Source organism: Eucalyptus grandis, chromosome 1 (assembly GCF_016545825.1).
Source record: "Eucalyptus grandis isolate ANBG69807.140 chromosome 1, ASM1654582v1, whole genome shotgun sequence".
Classification (NCBI taxonomy): Eukaryota; Viridiplantae; Streptophyta; class Magnoliopsida; order Myrtales; family Myrtaceae; genus Eucalyptus; species Eucalyptus grandis.
In genome coordinates, this window is record NC_052612.1 from 4072714 (window position 1) to 4094659 (window position 21946).

General features: G+C 39.7%; 2 pseudogenes; both read right to left on the bottom strand.

Annotated features, from left to right (window-relative positions):
• Positions 1 to 2821: 2821 nt before the first annotated feature.
• LOC104457198 lies at positions 2822 to 21163 on the bottom strand (annotated as a pseudogene).
• On the bottom strand, positions 18239 to 18960 carry LOC120286066 (annotated as a pseudogene).
• Positions 21164 to 21946: the final 783 nt, after the last annotated feature.

Consider the following 21946-nt stretch of genomic DNA (forward strand, 5'->3'; position numbering starts at 1 on the left):
GACCTTTTTATGTTCATAGTTTTTCTAGAAACTTAATTTCAGTTTCAAAACTTGTACCTTTGGGATACTCTTTTAACTTTTCAGATTCAAACTTATGTTTATCATTTAAATTTGAATTGTCGGGAGTGGTATTTTGTCGATTTCGAATTAATTTACAAGACAATGCCTATTATGATGCGATGCATGTTCATGATAAAACTGGTATGAAAACATGTGTTGTGAAAAGAACATTCTTCTATGTTGTGCATCGGAGATTGGGACATATCTCCATAGAAAAAATTAAGCGATTAGTAAATGATGGAGTACTTGGTACATTAGATTTTACTGATTGTGATACTTGTGTGGACTGCATAAAGGGAAGCAGACTAACAAGTCAAAGAAAGGTGTAAGAGGAGTACAGAAATATTAGAAATCATACATACGGATATTTGTAGTCGGATATGGACTCGTGTGGTCGAAATACTTCATCTCCTTTATAGATGATTATTCACGTTATATGTATCTCTACTTGATTCATAATAAATATGAAGCATTAGATGCCTTTAAAGTATTTAAGGGCGAGAGTAAGAGAAACAATGCAATAAGCAAATTAAGATCGTGAGATGAGATAGAGGTGGAGAATTCTATGGACGCTTGATTTGGTGGGCTTGATTTATCACTATTTCAGATCGAGTCGAACAGAACGTTGTCCTTCATTTCTAGGGGTACTGGATTCGAGTCCATAACTTGGAGACTTCAACCATTCAACGCAAACTTCACTTATTTGCACGCTCATAGAGTTCTTTTCCTTGTTGATGTCGAAGAAATGCTCGATAGAGTTTTTCGCTTATGATTATTTTTGTTGTCGTAGTAAGTGTGCTTACTATATGTGAAACTTGTGAGAGATATAGTGAATATAGAGCACCCTCTTCCTAGAGAGTTGAGAGTATGAAAAAAAGCCCTTTCTTATAATTAATTTATTTGAGTTGGGGTTAAACCCACTCATGAAAATTAAGAAAGTCCTAGACGATTGCATTTGTGCCAATTCCATACTAGACCTTTTAATGGGGCCAGTTGAGTTATAAACCTTTTGCGATTTACTAATGTGGTTCATCCGGCTAAAATTGGCCAACTTTGGCCGGAAATCATTGACATGAACATCGATCATCTTATGTGACAAGATTTGCGTTAATATAGACAATTTTTAATATATATTTTTTCTTTTTGTTGGCCTCAATTGGCTTGGGCCCCATGCCAAATATAGAGAGGTCAACCCTTGCCTAGGCTAGGGTGGCCTCGTTGGGCATCACCTAGGGGAGGGTTGGCCTAAGCTTGGCCCAATGAGGGTTGGCTTGGTTAGGTCTAGTGAATAGGTGCTCACCCTTGCTCTGATGAGGCTAGGTAGGGTTGACCCTCGCCCTTGCCCAAGAGATATCGGCCCTTGCTAATCGTGGCTAGTGGCTCATGGCTCGCGACCGGCCACTAACAAAAATAAAAGGGAATAAAAATATATTTTTAAATTTAAAATATCCACAGCCAATATCTATGTCAGTAATTTCCAGTTTAAATTGGTTGGATGAACCACATTTAAGATTTAATTGGCCAAATTGGAATATTTTAGACTAAATTGACATAAGTACAATAAGTTTGAGACTTTTTTTGATAATTTCTCCCCATTGTGACTGACCTTTTTTCTTTACAGAATAGGACTAGATAAAAAAATAAAATTAAAAATGATTATGGTTAAACGATTGTAATCATACCTTTCTTGTATATAGGACTCATCTTGCCATTTTCTCACTGTGAAATATGAACACCATCAAATCACAATAATCTGTTATTTTTGAGTTTCATTTCTTCGATTTATTTCTTAATCAAATCATTAAATTTGTTCATGCACTTTCGCATTAGTCGTAACAATTTGGTATCTCAAATCAGTCTTACTTAAAGACGATGACACGGTACAAGAAGAAACATTTCCATTAACATTATAGAAAGGCATATAAAATACTACACCTGGTACAGATGACAATCCTCCGAAAGCAAAACACAGCATGTACACCAAAAAGTACACTAAGGACACGTTTGGTAACGCTTCTGTTCTCGGGAGCTGATTCTGACTAGAAATGATTATTTTTGATTTTGTTCCCGGTAACTGATTTTAAGTAAAAAAACGCGTTTGGTAATTGTCCAAATTTTTTTATTCTGGAATAGAATTGCGTTTGATACTGTGCTAATAGAATGGCTGGCCTGGCCATCGGCGAGGCTGGGTGAGCCTCGCTAGTGGTTGGGCTTGCCTCTAGTGAGCTTGCCGAACCTCGCCCTGGCCTGGCAAGCCTCCGGTGAGCTCGTCGAACTAGCAACCGGCGGCGGACGGCAACGGCGGGCGGCGGTGGACGGTGGCGGGTGGTGGCGGATGGCAATCACGAGATGACGGAAGGGAATAATGAGAGTTTATTGTTTTGATTCTTTTTTTGATTCTCGGATGAAGAATCATATTTTTTTTATATTCTCAATTCTCTTCCCAATCTATTCCTGGGAATGTTCCCAAGAACAAAAATTTTACCAAACGCTATTCTTCGTCCCAAACGATTAAGGATCAAAAAATCATAATCAAGCACTTTTGGCATGTTGCCAAACAGGCCCTAAGGGACTCATTCACGAAAAGTTACAAACCACCCCGTTTTCCAACATTGATCCCCAAAAACAACCCAACCAGATGGTCCTCTATATCATCCGGTTCATCCTCAAAGAAAGAAACAGCCTCTGTGTCCAAACAACCCATTTTGAAAACACGAGAAAAGCGGAGACTACGCTGATAGAAAAAGTACAGAAAGCTAACTCATTCGCGAGAAACCAGCACCACTTGTTTCCCAACATTGTGGCTGTAGAATAGCCTGACGAGAGCTGCCGGAGCATTCTCGAGACCTTTGGCGATGTCTTCCACATAGACAATCTTTCCCTCTTTGATCTAAGGCAATACCGTCTCCAGGAACTTGATTGAACACCGAGAAACCTTCCATCCTAACCCGCTTCAGGATAAGGTTCATCAAGTCATGTACGCCTTCGGGCTGCTCGAGATTGTACTATGAGATCATTCCACATACCGTGATTTGGCCATGAGGTTTCATGTTGGGCAGCACTGCATCGAGCATCTTTCTGCCAACAATTTCGAAGTAGATATTGATACCCTTAGGAGAGCATCTAAACATTTACAACACAAAAAGTCAACTGGAGTCGGCCTTAGGAATGGGTACATATTTTATTTGCTTAATTTTCATTGCTATACTCATAGTGTCACGCCCGAACCCCGAGTACATGCACATCCCTCAGCGGTTGATTAAAAATGCGACGTCTCAGAATGCGTTGCCGACCCATTTTTTTTTCTTCTCTTTTAATTAAGCACATGCGGAAGTGAATTAAATAAACCTCCGGTCAACAAACAAACATAGGGGTAATAAAACATGCCGGCAATCTATCACAAACTACAATTTATATATATATATATACCAAGTTAACCCTACGAGTTCATATATATAAGCCTATCAAAACATGAACTCCTGCGCAACCTACTAATAGAAGGGTCCAGGTCGAGGCTAACTTCCACTATACAACTACCGCAAACTCCTACAATCTCCGCCCTAATACCCATATCCAGGCCTAGCTAGGAACTTGGGCAAGTCGCCAGGTGAGCATGGCTCCTTGGGCCCTTTTGGTTCAATACCTGGGTTTACCACGACACCTTCCGGGATGTCTATATCCATAGGGTCGGTGTCCTACTCAACCTCGCTCCCTACGAGCGGTCTGTCGAAACCGTGCATAGGACCCTCTTGATCACCATTCGGTTTCGCAATAAACCAAGCTTGGAAACGGTGGGACACGTGGTACCCCAAACTCTCATCGACTCAAACTATAGTCACCACTAACTCACAGCATCGATTGGTCCCAGGGATAAGGTAGATGGTGGTCTCTACCTCCATCTCCTCCCAGGGGACCATGAAACGGACCAGGTAGATCTCCATACTAAGGACCTGAAAAATTTTAATCACGACGGGGTGAGATAAAATCTCAGCGAGTTAAACCATAAACCTCGATTAGGACGCAAAGTCGCCTTGGAGGCAGCCTAAACAGTCAGCACAAACAAACTCACCTTGCCTCGGCACACCCCTGCATGTTAGCACGTCACATATGCTGTTATCAATACCATAAATAAAATCAATAACCAGAACACAAAGTTCTCACTCTACAAACAGTCGCACGCGCCCGATTATAAGGCAAAACTATTTTGGCACGTCCCATACCATGCCTAACAGTTTTACCCCATAATCAAGTGTAATACAACACAATTATTCACACGTGTTCCGATTATTATGACCCCTTAGCCACAGCCAACTCAAAAGTCGACGGTCATCCGGTGTAACCAGGTATCGTCCCGCCCCATCGAACACGGCAATGTCTAGCACACCTCGCCTAAATGGCATTCTATAAAGGAGTATTGATCCGGCCTCCACTGCGACTCAGCATCCCGTTGACTTGGGGCATCTAATAAAATCGGGCATTGTCCTGCATAAATGTATTAGGACGGGTTCCATTAAGTGACCATACAAGCACATATTTAGCAAAGAATACCATACTTGGCGTTCAAATTCCTCGTTTTCAAATAATGAACTTGGCCAATTTTTCTTCTTATTAAAAATCCCGGTAAAATGATCGTGCATGATCATGTATTTAGAATCGAACTATCAAACTTAGTACACTTCAATTTTAAAACTTTGCGGTTTTATATAGTACATAAAAATTGGCGTCAAAACTCGACACCTTGCATTTTTCTATTTAATTGCCTTTAAAACTGAGTTTTGTAATAATAATCGGTAACTACCATCAAGCAATCAATTGCATATCATAGTACATATAAGCCATCAAAATCATGCATAATTCCATCCAAGAAAATGAGCGTAAAATTCTACGTAACGCCTAATCCGTCACTAATTACGCTAATTACGATTAATTAAATCATTCAAAGATTCATAGATGTATTACACTTTTACTAATTCATTTCTAAATCTTTTAATTGTGCCAATTAAATTTTAAATATTTTTATGTTTTTCAATTGAATCTATCGATCAATTTTGACTGGAAATTAATGATGTGGACTCTACCAACACTAATGTAAATAATTTTTAATTTTTTTCTGAATTATTTATTAATATTTATTTTCTAAATTTTCTTATTCTTTTCTTCCTCCTCTAGTTAGTTGTTGGGCTTTGACAACTAGCCAAAGGCGAGGGCTAACCTTGCCAACCTTGGGCAAGGCTCGAAGTTGCACCTCAACCTCTCCTAGCGACGACAAGGTCGACCCTTGCTAAGATTGCGCTAGCTTCACCAAATGCCAATAAGGTCAACCTTACTAGTCCTCGCTTGATGCCCAATGACTCGCTAGAGGTGGAAGAAAGGAAAAAAAAAAAGAAATAGAAAGAAAAGAAAAAATAAATAAAATTTGAAAAAAAGTGCCACGTAGAATGATGACATAAATTTTGGTGGTTCACATCAACGATTTTTGGTCAATTTTGGTTAGATGGACTCATCTGACAAAAAGTGAAAATATTTAGGATTGTATTGACACAATTAAAATAATTATAATTGAATTGACAAAAATAAAATAGATTAATGACTTTTTCGACAATTTTCTTGCTTGTTTCTACAATTGATTTACAACCTTTGGAGATTGTCCAATTAGACCTAAATCTATTGCACGAATATCAATTAAGTCCTAAACTTTTCAATATTATTTCTAAACATTTACATGAAAATCCAATATAGTCTTTTTGACCAATTTTACTAGGAACCACTAATATGACAATTTAATCATTACTTATTATCTTATGTGACATATTGCCATGTCAGTGATCTTTAATGAAAATTGATAGATATGACTATTGGAATTTTACGCAAAAATATATGTCACCATTACACTTGCAACTTCAACTGTCCAATGCAAACACCGCTTGTTGGCATGCGCCATAGGCACATCATGTGCATGCTCCAAGAGAAAAGTTAGCTCAAATTAATCTCGATTGATTTGAAATTCGATTTATGACGTGTAACGAAACCTGAGCCATGTTAGGAAATTTCAAATTGGATCATTGCCAACAGGATTGTGAGTGTGCTTAATATGTGCGACACTTGTGAGAAAGAGAAATATAGAAAATATCAGTTCTTGGCCGTTCTCTCACCCTGTGTGAACTCTCCTCTATCCCGTATGGTGATAGCTTGACCTTTTGAAACCCTAGATTATTCAAACCCTCACCTTGCAGTGAAGCTCCATGGCTGAATCAACCTTGTTTCCACATGATTAGGGATCCATCTTCCCCTCGGTCTCCCTCATCCCAAAACCCACTTAGTCCTCCTTTTGAAATCATGACCAAAAGAGCATAAATTGATAAGATGGAGTGATTCCAAGCAACTCCCCTTCTCCAAGTGACTTCCAACGGAGATCTTCACCTAGAGGACCCTCTTCACTCCCAAACCCAAATATAGTAACCCATTCTGTCAATCAAACTTCTCCATAGTCTATCCCCATTTCCACTTTCATCAAAGCTATCTCTCCGTATTACAACCCTGGTGACAATATCACACAAGTGGGACCCGGGATGTTAGAAATGGTACATGACTCCCGTGTGGGGCCACAGCGGGACAGCTGTTCTGCTAAGGGGGAGAGTGACAGCCCGGCGGCGGTGCGCGGGGAAGATGGCGGTGCGTCCGCGCCTCGGTCCCCGGACGTGCGCAGGAAGGGTCCTCTCCCTCTTGTCCCACATCGCTTAGGGAGAAGTCACAATAATGGCTTGGGCCCCCTTAACACAAAGCCGTGAGGACTCGGTGTCCAAAGACAATATCACATGGGCCGGTGTTATGAAGAACACAAAAAATCACATGAGAATGATAGTGTCGTGCAAAAGAATGGGAGATTTGTGGGCTGAAGAAGACGCCATAGAGCTGGATGCTGAAATTCCAGAGAAAGAAAGGCACGAAAGTGAACTTTTACTATACGAGAAGCTATTTTCTAAACCAAATGTCCATTTTCAAGCGTTCTTTAGTTCAATGAAGAAAGCATGGAAGATAGAGACCATAAAGTGCGAGACAATAGAACTAGGGTTTTTCCTCTTCATATTTAACTCAGTAGAGGAGAAGAATAGAGTGCTAGAATATGGGCATTGGTCATTTACTAGTAACCTCCTAGTCCCACAAGAATGTGATCCTAACGTTCTAGAGCATTGTTACGATTTTTCCCATTATGCATTTTTGGTGCAACTATTGGGGCTCCCTCAAGCTGTGGTGACGGAAGATTTTCTAAGGCTAATTGCTGCAAAATTAGGCAAAGTGGAGGAAGTGAGAATCGAAGCAAGAAACAATTGCTCCCATAAAGTAGGCAAAGCAAAAGTCAGGCTAAACTTGTTATGTCCTCTCAAAATAGGCACTGTTATTAACTTAGGAGGAAGGAAATGGTGGATTGATTTTAAATACGAGAGGCTACCATATTTCTGTTATTCATGTGGTTGTGTAGATCACTATGCAATTTATTGCCTAAAGATACCTTGAGCAGACTAGATTAGCTCAAGACAAACTAGGAGATACGGATCATGGCTTAAAACGGAAGTGAGAGAATTGAGGCCATGGAAAACTTTCTTTGGGGATATTGATCCATCTCTTAAGGAAGAGGACATTGTGGCTGAATCACCTTTCCCCCCTGTTGGCGAGAGCTTGTGCAATGACAACACAATGCTAAATGAGAAGGCTTTAGTTATATACAATCTAGTAGTAAATGAGCCAACTAAAGATGCAAGAATGACTGAATATGTATCGCCAACTTGAGGGAAAAGAGCTTAGCAAACTCAGGAGCTAATTTTGTCCACAACAGAGCATTAGAAATGTGCAATGTCATCCAAAAAAGGAAAAATAGTACTAAAACTCAAGTTGCAAAGAAACAGAAACGTTTCGCTCCCTATGATATGAGAGGATCTCTGGTGAACTTAATTGATGAGGAGAAACCTTTTTACGCACCAATCTAGTTGTTGGGAAAGGGAGCATGCATGAATAAGCCACCAGAGAAGATATGAGGCTTTTGAGTTGCAACTGTAAAGGGTTGGGCAGTCCCTTGACAATCCAACATCTTAGAGCCTTAATGGCTCGTGAGAGGCCCAACTTGGTATTTCTCATGGAAACCAAGAACAAAGAAGAGGCGGTTGATTGAGTAAGAAAGCATCTTCAGTTTAACTTTTTAGTTATTATTAATCTTGTTGGAATTGTGGGCAGACTTGCACTTATGTGGGATGGGAAGGAGAAAGCAGAAGTGGAATCTAGCTCCAGGGAGTTTATTAGGGGTATTATGCAAGGATCTTGGCAGTAGTATTATAATGAGGATCTCTTTTCTCCATGCTTCTACCAACTTTCAGGAAATGATCATACTATGGCAGACCTTGCGTTCTAGTAACCTGTCCAATTATTTCTTGCGGTTATGCATAGGAGACTTTAATGAAATTTTGTATCAATGGGAAAAGATTGGTAGACGAGAGGCTGACAGGTATAGGATTGTGGTGTTTTGGGAGTTTGTGAATACTTGTTCTCTTATGGATAATGAAAGTAAAGGCTGTGCTTATAGATGGACCAATAATAGAGAGGTGGAAGAGTTAGTTAAAAAGAGACTTGATAGAGTCACGTGCAACCATGAATGGAGAGTTTTATTCCTAAATGCTAAGGTGTTTGCTTTGCTTGCTATTGGTTCGGATCATAGTCAATTTTTCTCTCATTGCATTCAATACGACCCAAAAAACAAAAACTTTTTAGATTTGAAGCATATTGACTAGAGAATCCCAGGTGCAAAGAAGTTGTTGAAAATGCTTGGAGAGCTAAAATAGGCAATTGATTGGATATTGTAAGTAAGACGAGGAAGGTGGCAACTAAATTGGGGAGGTGGAGTAGAAAAAAATTTAAAAATGTATCCCAATAATTTGACCCATTAAGGAAAAACTCATGAAATTAACAAATGCTGAAGAAGGGGCATCAAATGGAGAGGAGTACAAAAAATTGTTGAGCAAATTGAAGCCTTAATGAGAAAAAAAGAAATGCATTAGTGTATGAGATCTAGAATTAATTGGATGAAATTGGGGGACAAGAACACTAAATTTTTCCATGCCACCATGATCCAGAGAAGACAACACAATAAAATCTCTATGCTACTGCTAGATGATCACAATTAGTGTCAAGATCCCATTACCCTCAACCAACATATAACATAATTCTACAAATCATTGTATACTTCAGTTGGAACTAGGCATTGTCAGCTTATATTAGAGAAATGCCTACTGGTGGTTACTAATGAGATGAATGAGGCTCTAGTCAAGCAAATCACTAGGGAAGAAGTGAGAACAATGGTGTTTCGAATGGAAGCGACAAAAGCACCAGGGTCGGATGGACTAAATGGTTTATTCTACTAAAGTAATTGGTTAGCAATTCATGGGACAAAGTACATCCCAAGTGCCAAAACTTGGCACGAGAGGACCTCAAATGCCAAAAGTTAATAAAGTGACATTTAAGTGCCAATTCGACCAAAATTTAGCCAAAATGCCAACGTGGCGATTTTCCGACAAAACCAGTGCAAAACGGCGTCATTTTGCATGCTAATGTGGCTAGGCAATACAAAAACAATATTATTTTGGTGCTGACGTGGTAAAAAAATTAATATAAAAATCAATAAAATTAAATTCAAAACTAAATTTATTTAAAATATTTAAAAATAAAATAAAAATATTTAAAAAACTAAAAATTAAAAAAAAAAAAAAAAGAGAGAGAGAGAGAGAGAGAGAGAGAGAGAGAGAGGCTGGTAGCGGTGAGCTCAGCTTTTAGCTGCCTGCCTCTTTTTTTTTTAAAATTTTAAAATTTTTATTTTTATTTTAAAATGTTTTAAATAAATTTAGTTTTAAATTTAATTTTATTAATTTTACCACGTCGACACAAAATGATGCTAATTTTGCGCTTACTTCGTCGGAAAATCATTACATCGGCATTTTGGCCGGAGTAGTACTTAAGTGATCTATTTTATTCCAATTTTGGCATTTAAATGTTACTTTCTTAACTTTTGGGACTTAAGTGTCCATCTGTGCCAAGTTTTGGCACTTGAAGTGTACTTTGTTCACAATTCATGAGGATATGTTTAGGATGGTGGATTCTTTCTTCAATCAGGTACATTTGATCCTGAAATTAATAAGATTCAGATTACTCTTATTCCCAAAGTCATAAATCCTAAGAGTTTAACCCAATATAGACTCATTAGCCTTTGTAATTTTAATTACAAAATCATTGTAAAGGTTATGGTGAATAGTCTAAAACCTTGGCTTCTAAACATTATATCATTGGAACAAAGTGCTTTTGTAGGGGGTTGATAGATCCAAGACAATATTTTTATTATTTAGGAGGTGTTACATTAGTTAAGAGTTAGCAAGAGAAAGAGGAAGTTTCGAGCAATTTTGCTATTAGATATGCCAAAGCCCTATAATAGGGTTGAATGAGACTTCCTTTGTGACTGTATGTTGAAAATAGAATTCTGTGATAAATGGGTCTCACTAGTCAAGCAATGTGTTTCTTCAACATCATTTAGCTAGAGTTAATGGGGACTCTTGTGAAGTTTTTCATTAATCCCGTGGGGTTAGACAGGGAGATCCATTATCCCCTACCTCTTTATCATTATGGCTATGTTGAAGTCGTGATATATGGAAGTATAAAGGGAATCCAGCTAAATACTAATTGTCCTACGCTCTTGCACCTAATATTTGTGAATGATGCCATTTTCTTCCTAGATGGTACTATCAGAGAAGCACAGAACTTGCAAACATTTTGCATCAATATCGCTTTGTATTGAGTCAGTCTATTAACCTTGATAAGTTAGGCATTTTTTTTTTTTGGGAGAAACTGTCCTTAGGGGCTAAAATCAAACCTTGTAATAGAATTATGAATGCCTATTACTAAAAAAAAAAAAATAGGGAAATATTTGAGTATACCCTTAGACTGGGGTAAATGGAAAAGCAAATGTTTTAATGAGTATTAGCGAGGGTTGATAGGAAATTAGAGGGATGGAAAGAGCAATTAATTTCAAAAGCGGGCGAGGAGGTGCTAGTTAAAATAATTGTTCAAGTATTATCGCAATATGCCATGTTAATGTTTGAATTCCCTATTTCCATTTGTAGATTGAAAAGAGAAATTGAGCTTTCTAGCGGAAATAAAATGCAACACGAAAAGGTGTACACGGGAAAAGTTAGAACTTATTAAAGACTAGGAAAGATCAAGGAGGTTTGGGATTTATAGATCTAGTCTTTTAATAGAGCTTTGTTGGGAAAACAAACTTGGAGATTGAGTCAGGCCTTAGATGCCTTGTGGAGCAGAATTTTCAGAGATCTTTACTTTCTTAGAGGAAATTTTTGGAATGCTAACAAAGGTCCTAAACCCTCTTAGGGTTGGCAAAGCATACTAACGGGAAGAGATGTCATTGAACTAGAGATCAAAGGGGAAGTAGGGGACAATAAAAGCATTAGGATTAGAGAGGATAGGTGGTTGCTATCAGGAAAAATAAGAGATCTTGTAAATCTAAATGATTCACAATTTATAGCAGACTTGATTAATCATTGCTCGGGGGAATGGAACTCTCAATTACTGAATGAGACCTTTGGAGAGAGTATTGTACAAGAAATTTTAGCTACTCCCTTAGCCTAAATCCTGAGCTAGATAAACTACTATGGACAACAAACAATTTTGATTCGTAAGAAGTCAAAAGTGATTATAACAAACTTTGCACTTTTGGGAGAATTCAAACAGAGCATCCAGCATCGACTTCTTACCAAAATCCCAAAAGATTGTGGACTGATATTTGAAAACTATAGACCTATCCCAAAATCAAATTCCTATTGTGAAGTATATGCAACGATGCTCTTCCTACCAAAGAGAACCTTTATAGGAGGAAGATGATACTTGATTTGTTATGTTTACTTAGTGGCCAAGCTCCAAAATCAACTGAACATTTATTTCTTTTATGCTCCTAGACAAAAGAAATTTGGTCAGATCCTATGCTTGCAGTTGATACCTCATAGGGGTGAGCATGGTCCGGGTTGGTCCGGGCCACCCTAGGACCAACCCATACAGTATCGGTCCTCAATTTTTAGGACCGAGGACCGACCCTATTGAGCCTGGGACCAAGGACCGGACCGACCCAATGGGTTCGGTCCGGTTCCCGAGTCAACCCGGGACCGATCGATAATTTTTTTCGTCTTATTTTTTATACTCCCTAAAAAAGTAAACCTACAAATTCAAATTACACATCCATTGACAATGCGGCATTGTGCAACTAAATTATAAATACCAATACATATTTAGCAAATTTAAGATGACATAATAGAAATTTCGTACTTGCTAACCGCTTATCGAGATATGGGACAAGATGGAAAGTTCTTGTAATTATCTATCTTTAATAGTCATAACACCATATGCAAAAGTGTTTTCCTACATTTGATTATGTAAAGTCCACTCAATCAAAAAATGAGCTTCACACAACTTGACTAGCAAATACCGTAGCAACTGCAATACTACTCTACTCTTCAAAAACTTTTACCATTTGACACAAATTGAAAAGCAAAGTGCAACTGAAATTTATTAGTAAAATACAATTAAACTATAAAAAGTTCAAAATACTTAACATAAATCATGAATATATAACTTCACATCTTGTTAATTCACTTGAACTTCTAAACACCTGAAAACAAAACAAACGACACATAATTAATACTCAACAAAAGTTTTAAATTGAAATTACTATTAGTGTTATTGATAGAACATTTCAATATAATATAATATAACAGACATTTTACTTAGATTTGAATATATAAAAGAATTATACATAATATAATATAATATATAGGGTTGGTCCGAGGTTGGGTGACCCAAAACTCTTAGGACCGAGGACCAACCCGCACAGTGTTGGTCCTGGAATTTCAGGACCGAGGACCGACCCAATCCCCTTGGGAACCGGACCAGGACCGGCAGGGTTGGGCCGGTCCAGGGTCGGTCCAGGGTCAACCCTAGACCGTTGCTCACCCCTAATACCTCATCGATAAATATTACTTGAATTGACAAAAGGGTATTTGAATTTCTTACCTCGAGAACCACTCCTCTTTCTAAAGCTCTATTTGTAGGTGTCTTGTGGTTAATTTGGAAAGCGAGAAACGCCTTGATCTTTCAAGGATGTAAACTCAGTCCTAGCATAATAGTTGAAGAAGCAAATTTCATCACCTAGCTATTTACAAGATGCAATTGTATGACGAATAGTAGAACTACAGAAATTTGTCCTCTAACGAAGAATTGGAACTCCCTCTCTTTGGGATCTTTGAAACTGAACGTTGATGGCTCATGGTGTAGCTCCATAATGGGAGGCTTTGTCGTGGGATTTGTAGAAATGAAGATGAAACTCTCATAGATGGGTTGGCAAGGAACATCCATGCCCCCTTTGCCTTCGTAGTTGAAACCCTAATGATAAGAGAAACTTTGTCATTGATGAAGCAATGCTATGAACTGAGATCTACAAAAGTATTTCAAACTAATCTGCACGTGGAGCTTGTATCTGATAGCTTATCAGGGCCACACAAAGACTCCTTGGGCTTTCCGAATCATTAGATAGGATTGTGGCGTATTAATGGCCTAGTTAGGAGGAATTGATTTAAAATATGAGCTTAGAGAAACAAATTAAGCTGTGGATTGGGTAGCCAAGGCCCATTGAGCTGGAATACTTCCACCCAATTGGGTTGCTTGTCTCCCTCATTTCCTTTAGTTAATTTTATGTTTTGATTTGGAACTGGTTGTAATCCATCTTTGAGGTAGTAATCAAAGAAGTTATCTTTGACCAAAAACAAAAAATACAGAGAATATATCGAGAGCCCTCTTCCAAGAGAGTTGAGAGTATGAAAAAAGCCCATTCTTGTAGGCTGCGTTCGTTTCACGAAAAATTAACCATCTCCGAGAAAATATTTTCCCGGAAGTTATTTTCCGGGAAAATGGCTATATTTTCCGGTGTTCGGCTAATTCTTAAATTTTGAGTGGAAAACATTTTCCACCATTCGTTAACTAATTTCTTTCTTTTTCTTATTTTTTTCCTTTTCTTTGCCTTCTCCTTCCTCCTTCTTCCGCCGCCGCTCCTCCTTCTTCCTCCTCCTTCCTCATTGCCGCTCTCCTCCTTCCTCCTCCTTCCTCCTTCCTTCGCCGCCGCTCATCCTTCTTCCTCCTCGTTCCTCCTTCCTCCTTCCTCCGCCGCTGCTCCTCCTTCTTCCTCCTCGTTCCTCGTTCCTCCTTCCTCCGTTGCCGCACGCCCGAAGATGGCGAGCCGACCAAGATCTGGTCGCGAGATCCGGCCGACCAAGGTCCGGTCGCCGTCCGGCGAGCAGGTGGGGCTCGGGCCTCGCCCGAGCTCGCCGCCGGTCCGGCGAGCTCGGGCGGGCCCGAGCCCCGCCTAGCTCGCCGGATCTGGTGAGGCCCGGAGCTCCGCCCCAGGCGGCGGGCTCCGCCTCGCCCGATCCGGTGAGGCTCGAGCTCGCCGAGCTCGGGCGAGTTGGGCTTCCACAGATCAGGCTAGGCGGAGCCTCGCCGGCCCGGGGCGGAGCTCGAGCTGGCTCGCGACCGCGGCTGGTCGCCGGTCGCCGGTCGCCAGCCGCCGGTCGCCGGCCGCCGTCGGGGCCGGCCACCGTCCAAGCTAAGGAAGAAAAATAAAAAGGAAAGAAAGAAAGAAAAAAGAAAAAACAGGGAAATTGTGGAAAATGTTTTCCACTTTTCAGAGTGGAAAACATTTTCCTTAACTTTGCATGTAAATTTTCCGGTCAACGGAAAATGTTTTCCTTGACCGTGATTTTCCGCCCATCCGAACACCGGAAAATATGGAAAATATTTTCCTGGAAGTTATTTTCCGCGAAACGAACGGAGCCGTAATTAATTTTTGTGACTTAGGGTAAAATTCAGAATTGAAAAACACTTATGAATGATTGTGGTTGAACGATTGTAATAATGTTTTTACGGGTTTTATCGGAATCATCCCATCGATCTCTTAACGTGGAGTAGACACATTGTCAAACCACGATAATCCCTTATATTCAATTATTATTTTTATGGTTTTTCTCTTACTCGAACCCTTTTAATCTGTTCACGCACTTTCCACATTCGTCGTAATAATTTGGTATCTCAAACAATTATTATTTAAAGGCAGTGACACGGTACAAGAAATTCCATACCTGATACAGAGAACGATCCTCCGAAAGCAAAAGAGAGCATCTGCACCGAAAAGTATAGTAAGCGACTCATTCGGGAAAAGCTACAAACTACCCGATTTCCAACATTGCTACCGGTAAGCAACCCAACCAGATGGTCCCCTCTTTGCACGAGCATTTATAGTCAAGCGTCCTCTGGATCATCCCAAATAAAGAGACAGCCTCTGTGTCCTCGCACAACGGAACAGCAACACAAAGACAAACGGAAAACAACCTGATTTTGAAAACACGAGAAAAGAGGAGACCATGCCGATGAAAAAGTACAGAAAGCCGACTCATTTGTGAGAAACTGCCACCACTTGTTTCCTGACATTGCGGCGGAGAATAGCCCAATGAGAGCTGCCGGAGTGTTATCGAGACCTTCAGCAGTGTCTTCCACATACACAATCTTCCCCTCTTTGACCTGAGGCAATACCATCTCCAGGAACTTCGGGTAGAGATGAGAGTAATCTAACACCACGAAACCTTCCATTCAAAACCCGCTTCAGGACAATGTTCATCAAGTTGTGTACGCCTTCGGGCTGCTCGAGGTTGCACTGTGAGATCATTCCACATACTGTGATTAGCCCATGAAATTTCATGTTGAGCAGCACCGCATCTAGCATCTTTCTGCCAACATTTTCAAAGTAGATATCGATACCTCTGGGAAGCATCTAAACATGTACAGCACAAAAAGTCAACTGGAGTCGGCTTCAGCAAATGGGTCCATAATTTTATATCCTCTGCGCCAGTCACTTATTTGCTTAATCATCATTGCCATACTCATAGCTTACCTTTTCAGTGCTGCGTCCAGATCCGGTTTCTCCTTGTAGTTGAAAGCATCATCGAATCTAAACTTGTTCTTAAGCAAATCAACCTGTTTTCGCAAAAAATAGCAGCAAAAGAACTTTTAATACAATCAAATTTGGAAGAGAACAGTAAGAATGTAGTTAGTTAAATGATGATGATGGTATGTATACATACAGTACCGTCACTCCACTGAGCATTCTCAAAATTGATGCATGTCAAAGAGAGAAGGAGGAGGCAAACACAAACCTATTTGTGATTCAAATTGATGAATTTGTTTTAATTTAGCATTATGTTCTCTTTAATTTTTGTTGTTGATTTAGCTTTAACTATATTCTAAATTTCCTTCGTTAGAGTAATCATGATTGATTGATTTTCAAGACTTGCTCATGCAATATAATTGTTTTGACTATGGTGTTCTTTATCATGATTTTAATGCTTTTAAAAGTTTGACCAACTTTTAAATGATATTTGATGTATACATGATACCAGGTGAAGATTGCATGCATGAGCACTAGTGATATTGAACCACAAATTAAATATAAGTCAAGCACTTTTAAATGATCTTATTTGTGTGGTTGCGATAGCAAATCTAGGTTGTGACTTGAATCTAGGAATTTCCACAAGAACTTAATGCTTTTAGGTAGTTTAAATTCACCTAAGATTTGTATGGGTTAACATACCTGATCAGGGATTATTAGACAGAGATTGGCTTGTAATCTATCTTAGGGAAATTTCACAAACACAATTGGCAATTAATTTGTTGCATGAAAAGTTAAGAGAATTAATTAGGAATGGTTAAGTGAAGTTGAATGCTCTAACACTTTGTGATCTAGGTTCAAATTTTGTTAATTCTCAATTTGCTTTAGATTAGATTTACTTTGCAATTTTAATTTGCCTTTGAATCCTTTAAGTTTTGGCTATTTTATATTTCAATCCTTTAATTGGTTTAGTTCACTTTTTACTTGTCTTTTCGATTTGGTTAGCCAAATCTTTGCATCGATCACTTTCCGTAAGTAATTGGATAATTAGAGACAATCTTGGTGGGAACGATACTTACTCATCATTTTATTACTTGTAGATATTGTGCACTTGTAATTCGCCTAACACAAATAATTAAATTTGTTCACACACATCCGCATTAGTCGTAACAATCTTGCATCTCAAATAAGTCTTACTTAAAGACGATGACACGGTACAAGAAGAAATATTTCCATTAACATTATAGAGAAGTATATGAGATTATATACCTGGTACATACAACAATTCTCTGAAAGCAAAACAGAGCATGTGCACCAAAAAGTACACTGAGGGTACATTTGGTAATATTTCAAGAAATAAGTGTTTCTGTTTTTTTGCTCCTTAGAACAAAAATAGAACATAAACGCGTTTAGTAAATTTTTATTCTCGGGAATAGATTTGGATTAAAAATAAGAAACAAGAAAAAATTGCTTCATGTTCTCGGGAACGACTCAAGAAATAAACATTTTCTCTCTTTTCTTTTCTTATTTTTCTCTTTCTCTCTTCTTCCCCTAGCCAATCGCCAGCCTTGGCGATGGCCGGCAACTGGTCAGATAAGACTTGGTGACCTCATCAAAGCCTCGCCAGTCCCCAACGAGGTGGCCCTGAGCTCATCAACCACCAATGAGGCCCCCTGAGGTGAGGCCAACCTCGTGGTGGCCAAGCAAGGTTGAGCCTTGCCCAACCATGACAAGGCTTAGGAGGACCTCGCTGATGGTCGGCGAGGCTCCCTAGAGGCTGGCGATTGCTAGCAATCTCATCAGTCCTCGGCTAGTTGATTGCCAATCGGGCACAAAAAAAAAAAAAGAAAAAAGAAAAAAGAAAAAAATATGTAATAAAATTATTAATAAATATAAGAAATTATAAGTCACAAAAATATTTGGGTTGTACCAAACACAATTTTATTCCGGGAATAGAAATTTTATATAGTTACCAAATGCCTTAAAATGCGTAGAAACTATTTTTGAGAACATAAATAGAAAAAAAAAAAGGTGTTTTTGAATAAAAATTATTCCCCAAAACAAAAACGTTACCAAACGCACCCTAAGTGACTCATTCTCGAAAAGCTACAAACCGCCTCGTTTTCCAACATTGATCCCTAAAAACAACCCAAACAGATGGTCCTATGTATGATCCGATTCATCCCCAAAGAAAGAAACAACCTCTATGACCTCGCACAATGGAACGGCAACACAAAGACAACCAGAAAACAACCCATTTTAAAAACATGAGAACAGAGGCTACTAAGTTGATGGAAGAAGTACAGAAAGCTGACTTATTCGTGAGAAACCACCACCACTTGTTTCCCGACATTGCGGCCGGAGAATTGCCGGATGAGAGCTGCTGGAGCATTCTCGAGACCTTCGGCAGTGTCTCCCACATACACAATCTTCCCCTCTTTGATCTGAGGCAATACCATTTCCAGGAACTTTGAGATGATAGAAATCGAACACCAAGAAACCTTCCATTCTAACCCGCTTCAGGATAAGGTTCATCAAGTTGCGTACGCCTTCAGGCTGCTCGAGATTGTACTGTGAGATCATTCCACATACCGCGATTCGGCCATGAAGTTTCATCTTGAGCAGCACTGCATCAAGCATCTTTCCGCCAAAAATTTCGAAGTAGATATCGATACCCTCGGGGAAGCATCTACACATTCACAACACAAAAAGTCTACTGGAGTCGGCTTCAGGAATGGGTACATATTTTATTTGCTTTATCATCATATTTTATTTGCTCACCTTTTCAGTGCTGCACCCAGATCCAGTTCCTCCTTGTAGTTGAAAGCATCATTGGATCCAAACTTGTTCTTCAGCAAATCAACCATTTTCGCGAAAATAGTAGCAAAAACAACTTTTAATAGAATGAAATTCCGAAGAGAACAGTAAGACTGCAGTCAGTGAAATGATGATGATGGTATCCTTCAACGGTGTCATCACTCTCTTGAGCATTCTCAAATTTAAGAAAGACAGCACTCATCAACCGTGAACAATTACCTTCTCTTTGCTACCATCGCTGCCAACAACGTAACAACCAAATGACTTTGCAAACTGGCCAACAATCTGACCAACGGCTCCTGCTGCCGCTGATAAGAAAACAGTCTCTCCTTTCTTAGGAGAGCATACCTCGAAAAACCCGGAATAAGCCGTCAAGCCTGGTATACCTACAAAGTATAAATTTGTAGAAATTAGAAGCAAAATCTCAAATTGTCTGATTATTTCTCAAAGGTAAAGCCCGTGAGAAATGTATTGACTTCTCCAGGAAAGCTACTACTATTTCTGTAGAAATAATTGATTTACATGCTTCTTTCAAAGCGAGAAGACAGCTTTGCAGGGCTGCCATTCAGACAATTCAACAAGGCCATAAGGCTCGTGAACAATGGAGATTCCCACAAGTAATATCTTAACTATCTGATTCTCCTTATTCATTAACAAGAAAGAGATATTACATTCGACGATTAAAGAGCATACCCAAAAGGCCAGTGTAGTAAGACAGAGGAACATCGGTGTGTGCAATCTAAAAGCAAGTCTCTGGTGCAGTAATTAGACTATACTCATCCCATGCAGTTTTACCCCAAAGCAAGTCGCCTTTCTTGAAGTTTGGATGCCCAGATTCCAAAACTCTAGCTACTCCATATCCAGTGATAGGCTGCATCAATGTGTTAAATACTTCAAAAATAAATGCAAATAATTTAGCAAACATAAATAGACTTTGTACTTCTAAGAAGGAATGATTGGACATAAAGACAATTTCAAATGAAATGCGCTACAATAACCAGAGACCTTTTCACTTTAACCTTATTTCTGATACTAAAAGTTTGCAACTTGTGTTGTATTGAAATAAGGCAAGTCAAAATGCAGCTTTCTTAACACTATTAACTTCCAACAAACCTAGAAGAAGAGCGGCATAATTTTAACATCTCAGCTGGGATAAAAGTGGAATCCATAGTAATATATCGGAATCCTGAGCAATATGCCAAAGGATCCAACCAAAACTCTGCTTATCCCAGAGTCGTGTTTATTTTATATTTCAATGAATACATCTCATCATCCTATTTCACGTGCAAGCTATCATCACCATTTTCATGCTCACACATGAATGGGAGTGTTAAGCAACCACCATCGCTTGACCCCGTGATTATGTGGACTGTGTAAATGTAAGACATGAAAAATTCCTATCCCATATAGCATAAGCGACAATCTTTTGACTCCCTAAGCTCTTCAATACATTTGTCCAATCTCATACCGACATCGCAAACCATTTCTACACTTCCAAAGCCACCACCAATTGGCTCACACTTCAGAGACAGAAAAGATTCAGCCATGATAGAAAAAAAGAAAGTGAATAGACCTACAGCACAGAGTCGCTTCAATCCTTTGGTTAGAACGATTAGGCATAGTCCGAACTAATACTTGACAAGTCCAGGTGTATCAATTTAGCCCAAACTGAGATCATAATCCAAGAACAGTAGTCAGACATGTAAATTCCACTCGGGAAAACTTATATGATATCCGCCATCCATCAGCAGAGACACCGCAACTTTCTCCTCAAACAGCATAATTAATCCACAGAGCAAACGGGCCAAACTTAAATAGGACAAAAATATCATACTCCAGAAAACCCACATCATCCCCGATGAACTTCTTCTCTTTCTATATTCTTTCAGGAAAAAAAAAGACAGTACTTGACAACGAAAAGAGTACTTAAGCTTGCTCACCGAACCAGGTCTGAAGGGATCGACATTACCCGGGACGTCGACCTTCGTCATGCGGATCCTCATGTAAGGGTCGCAGGACAAGTAGAGATTTTTCACAAGAAGGCCGCTCGAGCCCTCTGGGAGACGCAACTTCACGGTCGACTCACGCACCTCCATGTCCATGTTCTTGGCGAAACCACTCACGTAGTCCCTCAATACCACTTGCTTGTTCCTCACCGCCTCACCATTCTCGCCCTGCATTGCTCTTAGCTACTCTTTCAGCGAAACTCGGAACACCCAGAAGAGAGAAGATGAGCAGGCGTGGAGTGTGCGAGTGCTGCATCGTTTCTAGCGACTCAGCTGAGCGTGGAACGCGTGAAGAGACCACGTGGGACAGATAAAAAGGCGACCTTTTGGCTTCGCCCCGTGCGTCAGCAGATGGGCGATAGTAGTTGATGGGAAGGTGACGATGGAGATGCGTGGAGGATCATGAGGAACGAGAGCGAGATGGTTTTGGAGATGCTCTGAGGAAGACGACAACATTCGGGTGTGTTGATAAAAAGGCGACCTTTTGGTTTCGCCCCGTGCGTCAGCAGATGGGCCATAGTAGTTGACGGGAAGGTGACGAGAAAATATTAGATGGTCCCGGACGCTATGTCTGGTCTCTGACCACTTATGAAGAGCCATGTGGAAATTGTGGGGCCACTAGAGTAGAGTAGAGGGAATTCTTCTCGCCCAAAACAATTTTTTTCCTTTCCCCTATTGCTAGACCTGCAGACATTTATTTCTCTCTCTCTCTCTCCTCTCTCCATCCATCTCTGAAGAAGAAGGAGGACGTCCTTCTCTCTCCAGCAAAGCGTTCCAAATCCTTGTCTCACTTGGAAGAATCCTCCAGAATTTCCTTGTTTTCTATGTTCTTATCTCGTTCTCTTTCATTCCCAGATCTCTCAAAAGGCCTCTTTTTTTGGTCTCTTCTGCAAAAGTTCTCCAAGGACATCATTGGAATCAAGTCCGTCCAAATCCTTCGTCTTCACTTGGACGAGGCCCTTGCATTTTTCGCGTTTTCTTTCTGATGAAGTTTGGGAAGGTAAAAGAAGCAAGAATGGTTTTTTATGTT